General features: G+C 40.7%; 1 long non-coding RNA gene across 1 annotated transcript in view; it reads right to left on the bottom strand.

Annotated features, from left to right (window-relative positions):
• The window catches only part of LOC132114773 (uncharacterized), a 33,266-nt gene extending 26,172 nt beyond the window's left edge, over positions 1 to 7,094 (bottom strand). Inside the window, exon 1 of the long non-coding RNA XR_009425356.1 lies at positions 7,008 to 7,094. This is a non-coding gene — a long non-coding RNA (uncharacterized LOC132114773). The remainder of the gene's footprint in view (positions 1 to 7,007) is intronic.
• Positions 7,095 to 17,762: the final 10,668 nt, after the last annotated feature.

The raw sequence follows: 17,762 nt of genomic DNA, 5'->3' as shown, positions 1-17,762 counted from the left end.
CAATTGTCATAGTCATGAAAATAAAGAAAACTCTTTGAATGAGAAGGTGTGTCCAAACTTTATATATATATATATATATATATATATATATATATATTTTTTTTTTATTTATTTATATAAATATATATATATATATATATATTATTATTATTATTATTATTATTATTATTATTATTATTATTATTATTATTATTATTATATAGCCACAAGTCTATGGCAGCCCATTGAACCGCTTGTGGGAATGTTGTGAAATTTGGCACAGTGATAGAGGACAGTGAGAAAAAGTCACCATAGCAAATTTGGAGTCTCTAACTCAAATTCTCTAACAACACCACTTGTCTAAAGTTGCACTGATGTTTATGCTAATAACTTTAGAACCGTAAGACAGAAAATGAGATTAAAATTTCCTCTGAATCCTTGGCTACATGCTGAGTGAAGGTCCTGTTTCACTTCCTGTTTGTTGCTGGCGGCTGTACTGCGTTTGAGCTCCGTCACTATATTCTTTTCATTGACTATTTTTAACTCAAAAATCAATTTTATACATCATCGTTTCCGTTTATATAACGTGTGAATATATCCTCTATTGTATTCTACAACAAAAACAATCAGAGCGCCTTGCTATCACTAGTTTTATTTTGATCTCCCGGGTCCGTTATTAGCTTTTAGCCCGTTAGCATCAGCGGCGTGGTTGCAGCTAACTGCGCTTACATTGCTAATACTCTATTCACACACATTACCACTGCTGTACTCACTGTTACTTGCTTTAATGGCAGATGAATGTCTCCACACTGTGCAGCTCGAGCTCGAGGCCGTGGGAAAGCAGATTCGCGACCTGGAGGTGAGGCAGGCCCAGCTGAGAGAGCGGAGAGCCGCGCTGGAATCATCCCGGGCTGACGCTCACAAGTCCGGGGTAAGTATACAGCGATCTGCTAACAGTCCCACCACGTCTACTCTGTGTGTTTCTCTGCACAGGCCCGGTGCACCCAGGACGCGATCTTCCCAGATGTCCTTCACTGCGACGCCGGGACACCACGGACCCTGGGTGCATCCACAGCGGAGGACGCGAGCCGGGTCCCGGGCGACGAATTCTCCCCCTCCTGCCTTCGATATCTCCATCCGGAACCGCTTCGCTCCCCTCCGCGAGACAGGATGCGACGCTGTGATCATCGGAGACTCCATCGTCCGACACGTAAGTGCTACGTTAGCCGAAGGTAAAGTGCACACTCACTGTTTGCCTGGTGCTCGTGTTCTCGATGTTTCTGCGCAGATACCCGCGATCGTGAAGGCCGACGAGAGCCCCAGAGCGGTCGTGCTTCACGCCGGGGTTAACGACACCACGCTGCGGCAGACGGAGACGCTGAAGAGGGACTTCAGCAGCCTGATCGAGACGGTTCGCAGCACGACGCCCGCGGCGACGATCGTCGTGTCAGGACCACTGCCCACGTATCGACGAGGACACGAAAGGTTCAGTAGACTTTTTGCTTTAAATGAATGGTTGTTGTCATGGTGTAAAGAACAGAAACTGCTATTTGTTAATAACTGGAATCTTTTCTGGGAGCGTCCTAGGCTGTTTCGCGCTGATGGATTACACCCCAGCAGAATCGGAGCGGAGCTGCTCTCTGACAACATCTCCAGGACACTTCGCTCCATGTGACTAGTAAGACAATTCTCTAATAACTATTATGATGAGTTTTGTTCCACCCGCTTAAATGATAAAAGTACGTGCGCTGTAAAAACTATTAAGACTGTGTCTGTTCCCCGAATAGTGAGGTCAAAATATAATGTAGGATCTAGAAAAAATCTTATCGTAATTAAACCAGAAAAATGTAAAGTAAATGAACAAAAACAATTTTTAAAGTTTGGGCTCATAAATATTAGATCACTCACACCCAAAGCAGTTATTGTAAATGAAATGATCACAGAAAATAGTTTTGATGTACTCTGCTTGACTGAAACCTGGCTAAAACCGAATGATTATTTTGGTCTAAATGAGTCTACTCCAACAAACTACTGTTACAAGCATGAGCCCCGTCAGACTGGTCGTGGCGGAGGTGTTGCAACAATATATAGTGATATTCTCAATGTTACCCAGAAAACAGGATACAGGTTTAACTCTTTTGAAATACTTCTGCTAAATGTTACACTGTCAGACATGCAAAAGAAGTCTAATGTATCTCTTGCTCTGGCTACTGTGTATAGACCACCAGGGCCGTATACAGAATTCCTAAAAGAATTTGCAGATTTCCTCTCAGACCTTCTAGTTACAGTTGATAAGGCGCTAATCATGGGAGATTTTAATATTCACGTTGATAATGCAAATGATACATTAGGACTTGCGTTTACTGACCTAATAAACTCTTTTGGAGTCAAGCAAAATGTCACCGGGCCCACTCATCGTTTTAATCATACACTAGATCTAATTATATCGCATGGAATCGATCTTACTGCTATAGATATTGTACCCCAAAGTGATGATATTACAGACCATTTCCTTGTGTCGTGCATGCTGCGTATAACTGATATTAACTATATGTCTCAGCGTTACCGTCTGGGCAGAACTATTGTTCCAGCCACCAAAGACAGATTCGCAAATAACCTGCCTGATCTATCTCAACTGCTATTTGTACCCAAAAATACACATGAATTAGACGAAATTACTGACAACATGGGCACTATTTTCTCTAATACATTAGAAGCTGTTGCCCCCATCAAATTGAAAAAGGTTAGAGAAAAACGTACTGTGCCATGGTATAACAGTAATACTCACTCTCTCAAGAAAGTAACTCATAGTCTTGAACGCAAATGGAGAAAAACTAACTTGGAAGTTTTTAAAATTGCATGGAAAAACAGTATGTCCAGCTATAGACAGGCTCTAAAAACTGCTAGGGCAGAGCATATCCACAAACTCATTGAAAATAACCAAAACAATCCAAGGTTTTTATTTAGCACAGTGGCTAAATTAACAAATTACCAGACGCCACCTGATTCAAATATTCCACCAACGTTAAATAGTAATGACTTTATGAATTTCTTCACTGATAAAATAGATAACATTAGAAATACAATAGCGACTGTAGATTCTACAGCGTCTAACACTTCAGTTTCATCCATCGCACCCAAAGATAAACTGCAGTGCTTTACAAATATAGGACAGGAAGAGCTAAATAAACTTATCACTGTATCTAAACCAACAACATGTTTATTAGATCCTGTACCCACTAAATTACTAAAAGAGCTGTTACCTGTAGCCGAAGAACTGCTTCTCAATATCATTAACTCGTCGTTATCTTTAGGTCACGTCCCAAAACCATTCAAGCTGGCGGTTATCAAGCCTCTTATTAAGAAACCAAAACTAGATCCTAGTGTACTGGTAAATTATAGGCCTATTTCAAATCTTCCATTTATGTCTAAAATATAAGAAAAAGTTGTGTCTGCTCAATTGAGCACCTTCCTGCATAAAAATGATCTGTATGAAGAATTTCAGTCAGGTTTCAGGCCCCACCATAGCACAGAAACTGCACTTGTTAAAATTACAAATGACCTGCTTCTTGCGTCAGATCAAGGCTGCATCTCATTTCTAGTCTTACTTGATCTTAGTGCTGCGTTCGACACCATAGATCATGACATACTCCTAGATCGATTACAAAACTATACAGGTATTCAAGGGCAGGCTCTAAGATGGTTTAGATCCTACCTGTCCGATCGCTACCATTTTGTTTACTTAAATGGGGTGTCATCTCATTTATCATCAGTAAAATATGGAGTGCCACAAGGATCCGTCCTAGGTCCCCTTCTATTTTCAATATACATGTTGCCCCTTGGTAATATTATTAGTAAATACGGAATTAGCTTCCACTGTTATGCTGATGATACTCAGCTATATATCTCAACGAGACTAGATGAAACTTCCCAATTATCTAAGCTAACAGAGTGTGTTAAAAATGTAAAAGATTGGATGACAAATAATTTTCTCCAATTAAATTCGGATAAGACAGAGATATTAATTATTGGACCAAAAAACACCACACAGAATCTTGTAGATTACAATCTGCAACTAGACGGATGTACTGTTACTTCCTCTACAGTCAGAAATCTGGGTGTTATATTGGACAGCAATTTGTCTTTTGAAAATCATATTTCCAATGTTACAAAAACTGCATTCTTCCATCTTAGAAACATTGCCAAGCTACGAAACATGTTATCTGTTTCTGATGCAGAAAAGCTAGTTCATGCATTCATGACCTCTAGACTGGACTATTGTAATGCACTTCTAGGTGGTTGTCCTGCTTCGTCAATAAACAAGCTACAGGTAGTCCAAAATGCAGCAGCTAGAGTCCTTACCAGGTCAAGAAAATATGATCATATTACCCCAATTTTACAGTCTCTGCACTGGCTACCTATTAAGTTCCGTATCAGTTACAAATTATCATTACTTACCTATAAGGCCCTAAATGGTTTAGCTCCTGCGTACCTAACTAGCCTTCTACCACGCTACAACCCATCACGCACCCTAAGGTCACAAAACGCTGGACTTTTGGTAGTTCCTAGGATAGCAAAGTCCACTAAAGGAGGTAGAGCTTTCTCACATTTGGCTCCCAAACTCTGGAATAGCCTTCCTGATAATGTTCGGGGTTCAGACACACTCTCTGTTTAAATCTAGATTAAAAACGCATCTCTTTCGCCAAGCATTTGAATAATGTATCTCTTAAATTGTGAGTGTAGTTGCATCTGCATTTTTATTCTTTAGCTTGGGTTAAACTAATTTTACTTCAGTTTCAGCAGCTATGCTAATGATGTCTCTATTTTGTTTCTATGTTTTGCCACGGGATTAACATCCCGTGGTAACTAGGATTTACACAAGCTCCAGTCTGGATCCAGAACACCTGAGAAGAGATGATGCTGACCCTCAGAGGACCCCAGATGACGCTAACCTTGAATCAACAAACAGAACTAACAAATATTGCTACATTTGTGACTGCATCATATAATTACTATTAATTAATAATATTGATAGTTCATCATCTAGCTGACTACGTCTTGTATTATTATTTTTATTTTTCTAAAATCCTGTCAAACGTGCACAAACTACTAGCTACTACTAAATATTGTAGAAACATAATTTTCTGTAAAGTTGCTTTGTAACGATTTGTATTGTAAAAAGCGCTATACAAATAAACTTGAATTGAATTGAATTGAATTGAACTGAGTGGAATGAACTCCAAAAATCACAAGGTTAAGTTTTTCCGCTATTTTTAATTGTTCGTAAAACCTACTTTTCCGAACTTGTCCTAGGCCGTTGCATCCAATTGTCATGTAAATTGAACCAGATTATCTTCAGAACATGCTGGCAAAAATTATGGTATTCAAATTGATTCTTCCAACCGTTCTCGAATAACACATGACACAATAACACAATAACTCCACAACGGATTGAGACCAAACTCGGTGTGTGTTATGACAAGCATGACCTGAGACTACCTGCAGCGTTTAGTCACTGAGCCGCCTAGTGGTCAGTTTGGCTTATAACTACTGAAGTTGGTCATGCCAATGCATCATGCCAATTCAAATGATATTCAATTTTCCCTTGTCAGACATTTTGGGCATCAGCCGTATTGAATTTTGTCATAAAATGCGAATTTATGAACACATTGACGTATGGTTGTGAAACTCTGTAAGCATCTTTGACATCATGCCCTGATGAAACTCAAAAAGTTAGAAATTTATAAAATTGCTAATAACTTTTGCTTACATTAGCCTATTGTAATGGGACTGATGTTGAAAGATTCATTAGATCATGCAGAGAACTTTGATACCAATTTTTGCCATAATTGACTAAACTTCCTGTCCACCATTTTGATTTATGTTGAAAACCTACTTTATCGAACTCCTTCTAGACCATCAGTCCGATTTTCAATAAATTTGACTCGGATCATCTTCAGACCATGCTGGCAAAAATGTTATGGATTTTGTGTCGATATATGAAACGGTTCTCGTTTAGCATGAATTTGCTGGAAAGATGCCAAACTGCATCTGCGGCTGTATCTCTGCAAATATTTGACATATTGATACCAAACGTTGTATGTGCAATTATCACCTCACGTTGACCATCCAACATTCATTTGGTAACAGCGCCACCTATTGGTCAAGAGTAATAAACCATTTATTAACCGATAATTATTAAATTTCCACAAATGCCAATAACGTTTGATTGCATTGGCCTATTGTAATGAAACTGGTACAAAAATATTCATTGGATCTTGCCGACAACATAGATACCAATTTTTTCCATAGTCAGCCAAACTTCCTGTTTCCGCCATTTTGATTTATGTTGAAAAACTACTTTTTTGAACTTCTCATCAACTGTTGGTTATATTTTCACCAAAATCAAGTCAGATGATCTTCAGACTGTGGTGACAAAAGTTATGGATTTTGTGTCGATAAACTTAACACAGCGTAACACACAGTAAGATGACAAAGACAGCCGATAATGATTTGACATCAAGCTATGGAAACCTTTAACATTATCCACCTGTGAAAAGACTGAATTCTATCACCATTTGTCAAGAACACTTACAGGAAAGCCACATCTTTGTATTGTATTGCAAAGTGAAAGCAGACTTTTTCTTAAGAATTGATGTTATTGATGGTATTGCCTTTGAAATCTGGGCATTTTGTCAGACTGCTGTGTCAGCAAGTGTTGTGCCCCATCACAGGTAAGGTCTTTGCATCATAGGAGTGATGCAGAGAAGGTTAGCTGACACTTCCTCTAATCTGCCGTACGCTCCCTGACCTCCTGTTTCCGCTCATCTGTTGACCTTCACTCGCAGCAGAGCCCAGCGGCGTACAGAACTTATAGTACAAAAGGAAAAGCATTCTGATGAAATGCAGAGGCCCACCGAGGCCAGCCGTCCTTAACATTGGTCAGTGTTTTGTATTTCAGCAGATTACAGGATCTCAGGACATCATCGGGTCGTGTATGTGTGTGTCGAGATGAGACAAGGTCTTACCCTGACAGATGAAGGAAGCAGGTGATTCTCCAGGGTGGAGGCGGGCTGTGAGAAACACCGCCCGCTTTTCTCGCTCTTGGTTCAGATTGGCTGAAACACACAGACAAACACAGAAAGGTTAGTCTCAGCAGAAAGGGGTCTTGGCAGGACAGTGTATGTGTGGTCAGAAGCCATATGTCTAGACCCTGGTGTTTCAGACCTCAGGCATGCAGCAGGAAACCCAGTAAGACAAGGACAGAAGTGATTGGGAATGTCAAAAATAATGAAGACTCCACAGGAGGATAAAACAAAATGAGCTACTGATTGCAAGAGCAGGAGAAAAACATCTTGTGGCCGAAAAATGCACATGGATCCTCAAGTGCCTACATCCTTTCAATTAAAACTTTTACGAACAATTTAATATGGACTTAAATACAATAAAAAAAGCAACCGCCATGAAGTCGCTAAAATGTTCTACACCTCTTTCAGTGTAAGCTTATTGGAATTTTTTTTTTTTGTGATTGCCAAACAAAAATTTTAAGTGGGATTGCTATAAAATGGGTAAAATTGTCCTGTAAAACTAAATTACAAGTGTTTTGGTTGAAAAAAAACTGAAAACCCTTATAAGCGGGCTTCAGTGAAAAATATTAAATGTCACAAAAGTGAAGAACGGGACCCTTTGAAATGTTTTGTTCCTTTTACATTTTCTGGGAAACTGAAATGTTAAAGTTGCTGTATTTAAATCTATTTAATTCTGTCAATAAAACAAGTTTAGAATAAATGAAATCACAATGAAGCTGATGATTCCCACCCAGTATTTAGAAAGCATAACCAAACATCTAACTAAATTTATGTCCCTTTCAAAACTTTTTGTAGACAGGATTTCAAGGTTACTGTGTATTTAAATTAATTCAATGCTAGATACTTCATCATGGATGCAATAATAACTCCTAGATCTGTTTCCAGATATTTCGTCCTCTTCTCCTCTTTTACAATGTCCAAAATGATACAGAGAGGAATTTAATGCAGCATAAATCAAATCAGTCCCTCTTTGTAAGCGATGCCAGTTGGGAATGGAATGGGAATACCATTCAAGTTAATGAAAAGAAAGGCTGGACGAATGCGAAAGGACTGCCAACAAGAGCTCTTCTTTAAAGTCTGATGTGCTTCCAGGAAGAGAAGCGAACACATTTTAGTCATTTTTAGTCACATCACACATTTTTGTGTGCCGTGGGTTGTCCGAACAGGTAAGCCAGAAAAGACTTTTTCTAGCAAGGAAATCACATAATGACCAAGAATTTACACCTGTATGAAGACAGAAGCACAAGCACACACACACTTGCAGTATATAAGGCCACTGTTATCACTTTCTATTAGCAGGCACATATAAAATACAGAGTTTTAAAAGGACAGACACTGATACACTAAAAATACTGAATGTCTATGAAACTAATATGAATGATTCTATTCAATGCAGAAGTAATGCATCAAGATGAAAAATGGACATGGGATGACAAATTATGCACTTGTCTTGTGGTCATGTTTGAGTGAGGGGAATATCACAGAATTAATAAGGCACAAACGCACATGCTTGCTGATGCCTCAGCAGTCTGAGGAAAAGCAGAACACAGGTCAGTCCTCAAAGATATCCTCCTCACTTTCAGACTTGACCACGAATGAAACATTAAAATATCCAAATGCATTATTCAGCAGGCTTCTTGAATATTATATCCATCCATCACTAGTTGTAAAGACAAGCATGGCCTAATACATTATGTCTATGGTGACTCTGGCTCCCGTGGGGCCACCTTAAAGTCTGTAAGGGATTGTGAAAGCTGAAGAGAAATGATTAGAACTGTACCTGAGATCATTTTGCTCTCAAAGCAGTTTAAGAAAGCCTGTCGTCTCAAACTCAGCTTTTACCAGCAGCAAGAGGGTTTGGATTTATAAAAATCTACTGTACAGTTATTGTTGCTACAAGAAAAATGTGGTAAATTCACCACCACTTTCATCAAAAAAAATAAATGCTACTGTTCCATTTCAAGATTTCCAACCAGTATTTAGAAAGCAACATAATAATTTACATAACATTTATAATAACTATTCATTATAATTAAATTTTTTTATCATCTCCCCACTCCCTTGTCCTCTGCCATGTTGCTTTAAATTTAATTTGCTTAAAAATAATGTTTTGATAATATTTAATCTAATAATAACAATAATAATAATTTTCATTTATATTTTTTTGTAATATATAGTTAATTTTATATTTATTATTTTAGAAAATATTTTTTAAAAACATATAATCACATATATATATATATATATATATATATATATATATATAAATAAATAATCTAATATGCAAATTTGGTGTTACAGTATATTATTATAGAGTAGTATTAGTATATAGTTGACAACGCTGGTGGAATGTCAACTATGTCTTCAATAGTAAATTTTTGTAAGGGTAGTTTTCATCGTTTTCATGGTCACTGCACAGAGTGACGATGAAATGGATGAGGGTGCCGCAGACAGCCCCACTCCAGTGAACAGATGATTATCTGTCATGTAAAGCAACTGTTACCACATGGATGAACGTGTGTGCGCGCGCACACACACACACCGCCCTCCCATGAGACTGCCTTGTCTTGTATGGCCGGTCAATAATATATCACGGCCTCTCTCGCTGTGTCCTAAACGACTCCGGTGATCGTTGAGCTCATTGCTATGTACACAAGCCTAATATCTTATTGATCTCATCTGGGTTTGTGCTGAGCTGCAGGAAATGCTGATTGCTGCTATGCTACGTTCAGCCATATATATTCTAATCCCCTTCCTGGGGGTCTGGAACCATTTCAACATGGGCTGCAATCATAAAACATTCGTTGAATTTCACAGGAAAATTTCTCTTGTCGCCTCTTTCCCCCCTCTCTGTCCTTCACAGAGATGGATGGCTTTGCCATTCAGAAGTCTCTGTGGAAAGGCTCGAGTGTTTGCTGGAAATGTGAGCGCTTGCGTTTCAGCAGGCTCTGGATGTGCGGCTCCATCAGTTATAAATCCCACCTTGGGCCCGACCCGCTGCAAACAAGCCAGCGGATGTAAAAGAATGCCGCAGCCTGGAGGCAAACACTACACTTAGACGTGCGGAACAGATGGGATGAGCCGTGTGTTTACCTTGTGCCTATAGACCTCCCTCCCCATTAAAGAGAACAGCCCTGGATTGATACGAGTCACTCACAGCCATTCCATACGGTTCTTTTCGGAATTAATACACTGTAAGATGTATTTTTAATGTTCATTTGCATCAGTGCTTTTATCAACGTTTTCCAGAGGGCCCCCAGCTTAGCAGAGAGCAAACGTTTATCTTTATGTTGAGAACTGCTGTGTGAGCTCTCTTTCTTTTCATTTCTCTTGCTCTCAAAACACAACACGTGTCGAACATGGAATCCTTTGACCTGCAGGTGGTGCTAAAGATCAACAACAGGTGTCTAATTCACCACCTCCAACCCTGCAGAAAAGGCAGAAAAAAAGTCTTATGAAACAAGGCAAATGTGCTTTTAGTTTTTTCTCCACCCATTTCACTGCATCAGTGCTTTCTTAGACTCTGTTTTCCTCTGACACCCATCAGGCATCCTGATTCCTTAATGTATGAACTTTACCTTGACCGATTTCATAACCTCCCTTTTCCCATTTACCTATAAGGATCTGGTGGGACATAAACAAGCTCTCTGTCCTATAGACGAGACACGCTCCCAATTAGACCATAAAGCACGAGTAATGGGCTGACTCTTTTAAAAGGACTCCACAGGCACGCTCTATATCTCCTTTAATGGTGCTGCCGGCTCGGTGGTGCTGGGAATCCCTCATCTCAAAGAAGATCCCACCACTCCAAATCATACGAAAGGTCAACAGCCCTGTTCAGCTCCTTCTACTGCTCCCCACTTCCATTAGGAAAGAAATGAAAAGCAGAGGGGAAAACGACAGCAAGACGGGGGAGAAATTTTATGTTGACAACCTTGTCTGAGACAACAGCCTCAGCATATTTCTCACCTGAGAGCACAAGTCCCCACGTTGCTGCCTGACGCAAGGAAAAAAAAATTTAACGAGTATATTATGATCAGGTGTGATAAATATGCAAATGGCGTCAAAAGAAGAGAAGTGTCTTTGACAAAAAGTGAAAAATCTAATGGATTTTGAAGGTTATGCAGATTGTGCAGTTCGGCTTTTCTCCTGTGGTCGACGTGCCACGTTTAATGCAAGCTGATAAGACATGAAAGGGCCCTGACGTAACACAATTACCGGGGATCTTTAAGGGAGCTGGAGCTCAAGCAGATCAAATTCAGCAGAAATGGCAGCTTGGCTCTGTACAAGACGAGCAGAGTAAGTTTCATCATGCTGGCCTGAGACAGGATGCATTCTTTTCTGCTGTGTCCTTTCTGTAGGGTCAGACGACCCAGAGTCCGGATCTACTGCTCAATAACCACAAGCCCGCTATTATTATTAGCATTACTATAATGGCATGCAGAAATGTATAGTGAGGTAATTCAGAAAACACCAGTGAAAATTTTGTCTCATTTAACAGTTTCTATCATCTTGTACCATTATACTGTCATAGTTTTCTGGACATGATGGCCCTATGCTAAAATGATGCTTTTTGGCCATTTTGTTTTTATGAAAAATAAAAATGTACTGCTGGTCCATGATGTTTTTATGAAAACAACATATGCATCATACTTTCTGTGATAGATTTCTAAAATAAAAGATTGTACACTGTTTACACACACACACACACATATATATATACAATTTTAATATTAATTATACATTATTTGATAATATAAATACAAATAAATTATCAAAACAATGATCATAACTATAAAAATTATAATTTATAATATATACACATTACTATTAAGTAATATACTGTATATCACACTAGTTCACATCTGATACTATCACACATCTGATACTATAACTTCACCATACTATTGTCAGTACTTTTCTGTAATAACAGATACAGTAAATTAATATATATATATATGCCATAAGAAATATAGCAAATTATTTTTATGGCAGCCAAAAGAGTGTTTAGGAAAAGTCTCATTAGTGGTAGGAGAGGAGAACACAGTCTTAGTTTTGTGGCCTCCAACCTCCACCCCAGGAAGGCGAGGGCCTTCTTCCTCCAAAAGCATTCAGTTATTCCGAATGGCACCCAGCACCTTCACGCTGGAGTGAATTAGCATCAGTTTGTAGCAGCAGTGGAATGACACGCTCGCCTGTGTGTGCGTCATATCAGCCGACACGGACTAGCTGTAAATTGTCAGTAGTGTTAAATTTATACAGGGTGCAGGCTGCTGTACAAGGTGCTGGAGCCGAACAGTCATCAACCTCCCTCTTTCTCTCACTCCCATCTCACTTTATTCTTCAAGGACAGGGCTTTAAAAGAAATAGAGCTTTACGCCTGTGGATTCCTGCCTGTGTACAGGTCAGGTGGAAGCAGAACAGACAGCATGCCTCACGTCTTCTCATGGATTTTCTCTAGCCACAAGGTCATAAACCATTTTCCACCCCTGGGCTCCTCAATGCTACTCTCTCACCTCAAGGCATCAGACTAGCTCTTCAATCTGAGATCTGATTTTATTCAAACGCCACCTCTCTGAAAGAAACCTCTAGAATACATCCCTGTCATTCTTTTACATCGCGTTTTTCGCTGGCAGTGGGCCAGATTTGAGCCACCACAAAGCCGGACTGTGAAAGGACCGTGTCTGAGTCAAAGTCGGGGGGATAACAGAGGTCAGACTGAAGGAGAAAGGGAAGAGAAAGTGCGCGCCCGGGTCAAGAACCCTCTATACGTGTCCCTAAATCATATCTCAGCCTGTAAGTGGAAGCTGAAGTGAGCAACCAAAGGCCAGAGAGATTTTGATTCCCACAATGCACTGTAAGCAGCGAGTCACTCCAGAGGATTACAATGGCATGTTATGACAGAGACGGCAAAACTCAACATGTACGTAAATACAACTCTGAACCCTCTTAAGCCCCATAGAGGATCCGGAGGGATAAAAGCACTGAGCGCGGGGTGATTAGAGATCGATTTAGTGCAATCAAGAACCCGCTCGCTCATGCTCATCTCCGTGAAATGGAGAGATCTCTATTCTCGACAATTTCACAACAATTAAGGTTGAGAGAACTGGAGGAAGTGTCAGTTGAAAGGCAAGAAAGGGACAAAGAAAGAGAATCAAGCAGCGAGAGAAAGAAAAATTTAGTGGGTGGTCACTGATCTTTGCTTGTTTTAGTATTTAGTCAAAGATCTTTAGAAGATTTGTGTTGCACAAACGGCTACAAATTTGGTTAAAAAGGAAAGGTCGACCAGCAATCCAGCCCCTTTGGCAGAGATGGAGGACTTTGAGAGTGAGTCATTCAAACAAAAAAAAAAAAAAATTTGAACGCTCTAAAATGTATGAATGTCTTTGCATTGAAATAAACCAGGTTTACAAGGTTTCAAAAATACCAAAACAATATATATATATATATATATATATATACTATTTAAAATGAAGAGAAAAGGGAAACTTTGCTGTTAAAGTGAACTACCTGTGCTGAGGTTCTGCAAACTCAGAAAAGAAGAATTCCCTGTTCTTGAGGATGAATTTTGGGAAGTTCAAATTGAAAGGGCAGGAGGTGGAAATTTACCGAATTAAGAAAAATAAAAAAATTAAAAAAAATAAAAAATAAAATTAAGCTTTCTTTAACCCTGATCTTCAAAGGTTAATTAGGGTTAACCTTTTCATAGTACCAGAACTAATTGTGGAACTACCCACTTTTGGGCGTTTTCGCACCACCAGAACTAGGTGCTGGTCTGCCTTTTTCGAGAACCAAATTAGCTCCTACTCTGGTGCAGGGTCTAACCAGCACAGCTGGCACTACCCGTGACATAAGTAGACGAAAACACTCTCACATGCCATGATTTAAAATGCTGCGTAACATACTGTAAACATTGTGTCAACTTATTTCACAACTATGATGAACAGTGATAAATGTACGAACGCTGAAGTGCAAGCACTTGTAGAAAATGTTGCACTGATAGTTGTCATTGGAGATTATTGGTCCTCCTTTCCGCTCTTTCAATCACTTTACGTATACGTCGATATTACATGTCCATTATTGTGAAACCCGTGAGACACAACAAAAACACATCCTCCATCCTCCTGTTGTTAACGTTATTCTTCTTTGTTACCATTGTTGAACGCCGCGCACAAATGACATCGCAGTCGACTGGCTTACGTCACATTCTAGGACTGTACATGCTGTTGGTGCGAATGCAACCCTATACTGGGAAATAGTTCAAGCAAAATCGTCCCAGTACTTTAATACTGTACTTTTAGTTCTGGAACTAAAGTGGTGAGAAAGGCCCTATTGAGAGACAGAAAGTGGCTTGATGATTGTGGCTAAAAAATGTCCTTTGGCGTCAACTGACAAATCCAATACCATCTTTCTATCCTTTTAACATATGAGCTTTCACAGATGACAGACCATGTGAAATTGCGACTTGAAAAAATAAAGAAGAAAGAAAACAGAAAACAGCGATCTGCCTCTTGACATTAAGGAGAATAACAAGAGAGAAAGAGGGAGACAGACAGAGAGGGAGAAATCTGTCATGCTTAAAGCCCTTTTGCCAAATTGCTCGCCCTCGATTTGGAAGCATTGGTCATAGTCTTCCTCTGCTCTCCCCGACTGCTGTCTCATCCCTTCAAAACAGAAAAACAGAGAAGAAAGAAGAGATGCAGGTCTGCTCTCTGAATGACAGGGAATCAGACAGAGGCCATAATGTTTTTTTTTTTTGAAGGCATGACTGAACTTTATGGCTGCCTTGCTTTGAAAGGATGAATTACAAACAAGAAGAAAAAAAAACTTGTGATTTCTTTGGGACATGCCCCTAACTGTGCTGCCCCCTCTTTATGTGACAGTGGGGTCTAGAAGAGCATGTGGTGGAGAACTGCTCGCCACTTCATAGCCAACTGCTGCTACCCTGGAAACAAGTCCGGTGCTGCCGTTGAAACAAGCCTAGATTGAAACAAGCATTGAGCAACCACAAGGCTAAAACTAGCATGACATTCAAGAACTTTTAAAGGCTGAGGTACAGCATACCTGCAAGAGAGAGAGAGAGAGAGAGAGAGAATGAAGGTATAATACAGACAATCCTCAATACAACAAGACAGTAACTACACTGATTCAAGTAATATGGGTTATGTGCTTCATTCACTGGAAAGAAAAATCACTGCTTGTGCTGAAAAAGAAAAAATAACATCAACAAAAAAACTGGTTCGTAGGAGTCAGTGGTTCAGGAGTCAGATGGCAATGGTTGTTGCATTGTATGGCTTTGATCCACAAAAAGATCCCAATTCATAAGAGTCACTCTGCAAACAACCTACTGCACTTACTATCAGTTCCAGGTTGAGGATGTGTTCATGGTCTTGAAGTGCTGTTAGATGCATATTGCAGGACACTCTCAAAGTATTTTAGTATGATATTTCCTCTGCACTGGTGTTTTTTTTAGCTAGTGATTTCAAACAGTTCATGCCATTTTAGTCAGCAATATTTGCACCAGACGGTCAGTGAACAGACAGTGGGCGTCCCGTCTAAAACTATGTATGCCATAACTAACATTGTGCATGCAATAACAAACCCCTGCAATCTCAAAAGGTCACTCGGTTTTAGTCAGGCTCGATACAAATGCACTGAAACACATCTCCGGCTGGGACAAAGCAAGTCATTTTACACACTTCACCCACTCGGATTCCCGAAAAAGCACGGACTGTAAGCGCAGTTTAAAAGAAAGATGGCTTTTTTAAATATACTGTAGGTTATTAGTTTCCTACCCCCCATAGAGTTCTAAACAATTTCTGAAAGCCAAAAAAGTCCAGACGGGAAACCTCTCTCTGCATCAAACTTTATTATGTGGTTACAGCTCCCAGGTTTAATTTCTCTCATGATTTTTTTCTGCTCTTATTCCTTCTTTTTTCTTTCCTTTTTCTCACTACACAGTGAGATCCCTGACACTCAATTTACAGCCTCACCATCTCTGTCAATCTCAATCTAATACTATCTAAAAATATATTCAAACACAGGCCTCGCTTTTATCCTGGGGCAGCAATTGTAGATGGCAAAACTATTTTCGTGAGAGCTCTCTCTCTCTCTTCTCTGCTGTCTAACTCACTGGGTTGTCAGTGGTTTATTGATTAAGCAGAGAGAAGAAGTTCTTTCAGATCTCTCTCCACACTAATCAGGAGAGAGGGAGCACTTCTGGATGAAGCACAAACTCAGCATTGTCATTTCTCAGGTGTCAGTGATCAGAACAAGACAGGACTTTGATAAGAAAACACAAAAACACATTTGTTTTCTAACAGTCACACTGGATTTTCCATTGATAGTTCCTCTTCAGGAACTCGAACTGCGTCAAACAACGCTTTGGGGAACACGTTTAGCGTTAGCGACTCTGAAAATCATATCCAATCTGTCTTATAGAAGAGCGTGACGTCACGGGCGGGATGACGTAAGCGACCAGGAAGCTATAAAGGCACGAGCCGCACAGCTGGCTTCAGCTTTGCGTATTTCAGCTAGCGCTCTGTGTGTGAATGTCATTCTGTCTTGTCAGTCTTATTTATTGTTGTTTGTCACTATTAGCTCCTCAAAGAGTAAGCAATAGTCAAAGAGCAAAGCTAAGACGAGAGATCTGAAAGGCGAATCCAGATCGCGTTTCAGATTGTGTGTTCATCACGAGTGGGAATACACGGTCTGTTCGCGGTCTGCCTGGGATCGAGGCACGCTGTTTCGGCTCTTGAGGAAGCTGACTGCCTGCACTGGTAAAAGCCAGTGTGGACGCTTCGATCCCGGAGGACTCTCTCGAGGGGGAGTCTTCGCCAGCGTTCCTCACGGTGTCGGTCCCGCTTTCGCCGAGACGGAGCGGCGCCTGCACTCGCTGGGTTCGCAGATAAGATCTGCTGGAGGGTATGGAGACGGGCGCATCCCTATCTCCTACCTCACCCGCCAGATCTGCCCGATCTCCGGGTGCGGAAGCCCGAGTGTTGCGGTCCTTCCCCCCGAGTGAAGTTCTGGCGAGAGTACGCCGGGACGGGGTCCGTCTGTTATTAGTGGCCTCTTTCTGGCGGGGCCGAGTATGGTTCGCAGACCTGGTCTAGCTCTTCGATGGCTCTCCATGGGAGATACCGATCAGGACAGACCTACTCTCACAGGCGCAGGGCACGATAATTCACCCTCGCCCGGAGTTGTGGAAGCTGTGGTGTGGCCCCCGAGGGGGCACAACTATTAGCAGCTGGTCTCTCAACCGAGGTTGTTAAGACCCTCCTCCAATCCAGAGTTCCCTCAACGAGGAAACTGTATGCCTTGAGTTGGAAACTCTTCACCTCATGGTGCAGAGACCGCCAGCTAGACCCAGCAAACTATCCAGTTGGTACAGTTCTGGAGTTCCTACAGGCCAGGCTCTCTGCAGGGTCGACCCACTCCACATTGAAGGTTTATGTGGCGGCCATTGCGGCCTACCACGCCCTTCTCGATGGCCAGTCTTTGGGAAGACACCCCTTAGTTACACGTTTCCTCCGCAGTGCACTGAGGCTGAGACCTCCAGTACGGTCCCGTATTCCCCCGTGGGACTTGGTTGTGGTGTTAGAGGCAATGTGCAAACCCCCGTTTGAACCTATTCAAGATATTTCAGACAGACATCTGACGCTTAAAACCGCCTTTCTGTTGGCTATTACCTCT

This window comes from Carassius carassius, chromosome 34 (genome assembly GCF_963082965.1).
Source record: "Carassius carassius chromosome 34, fCarCar2.1, whole genome shotgun sequence".
Taxonomy (NCBI): Eukaryota; Metazoa; Chordata; class Actinopteri; order Cypriniformes; family Cyprinidae; genus Carassius; species Carassius carassius.
The sequence above is the reverse complement of the archived record's forward strand: the minus strand, read 5'-3'. Positions and strand labels throughout refer to the sequence as shown.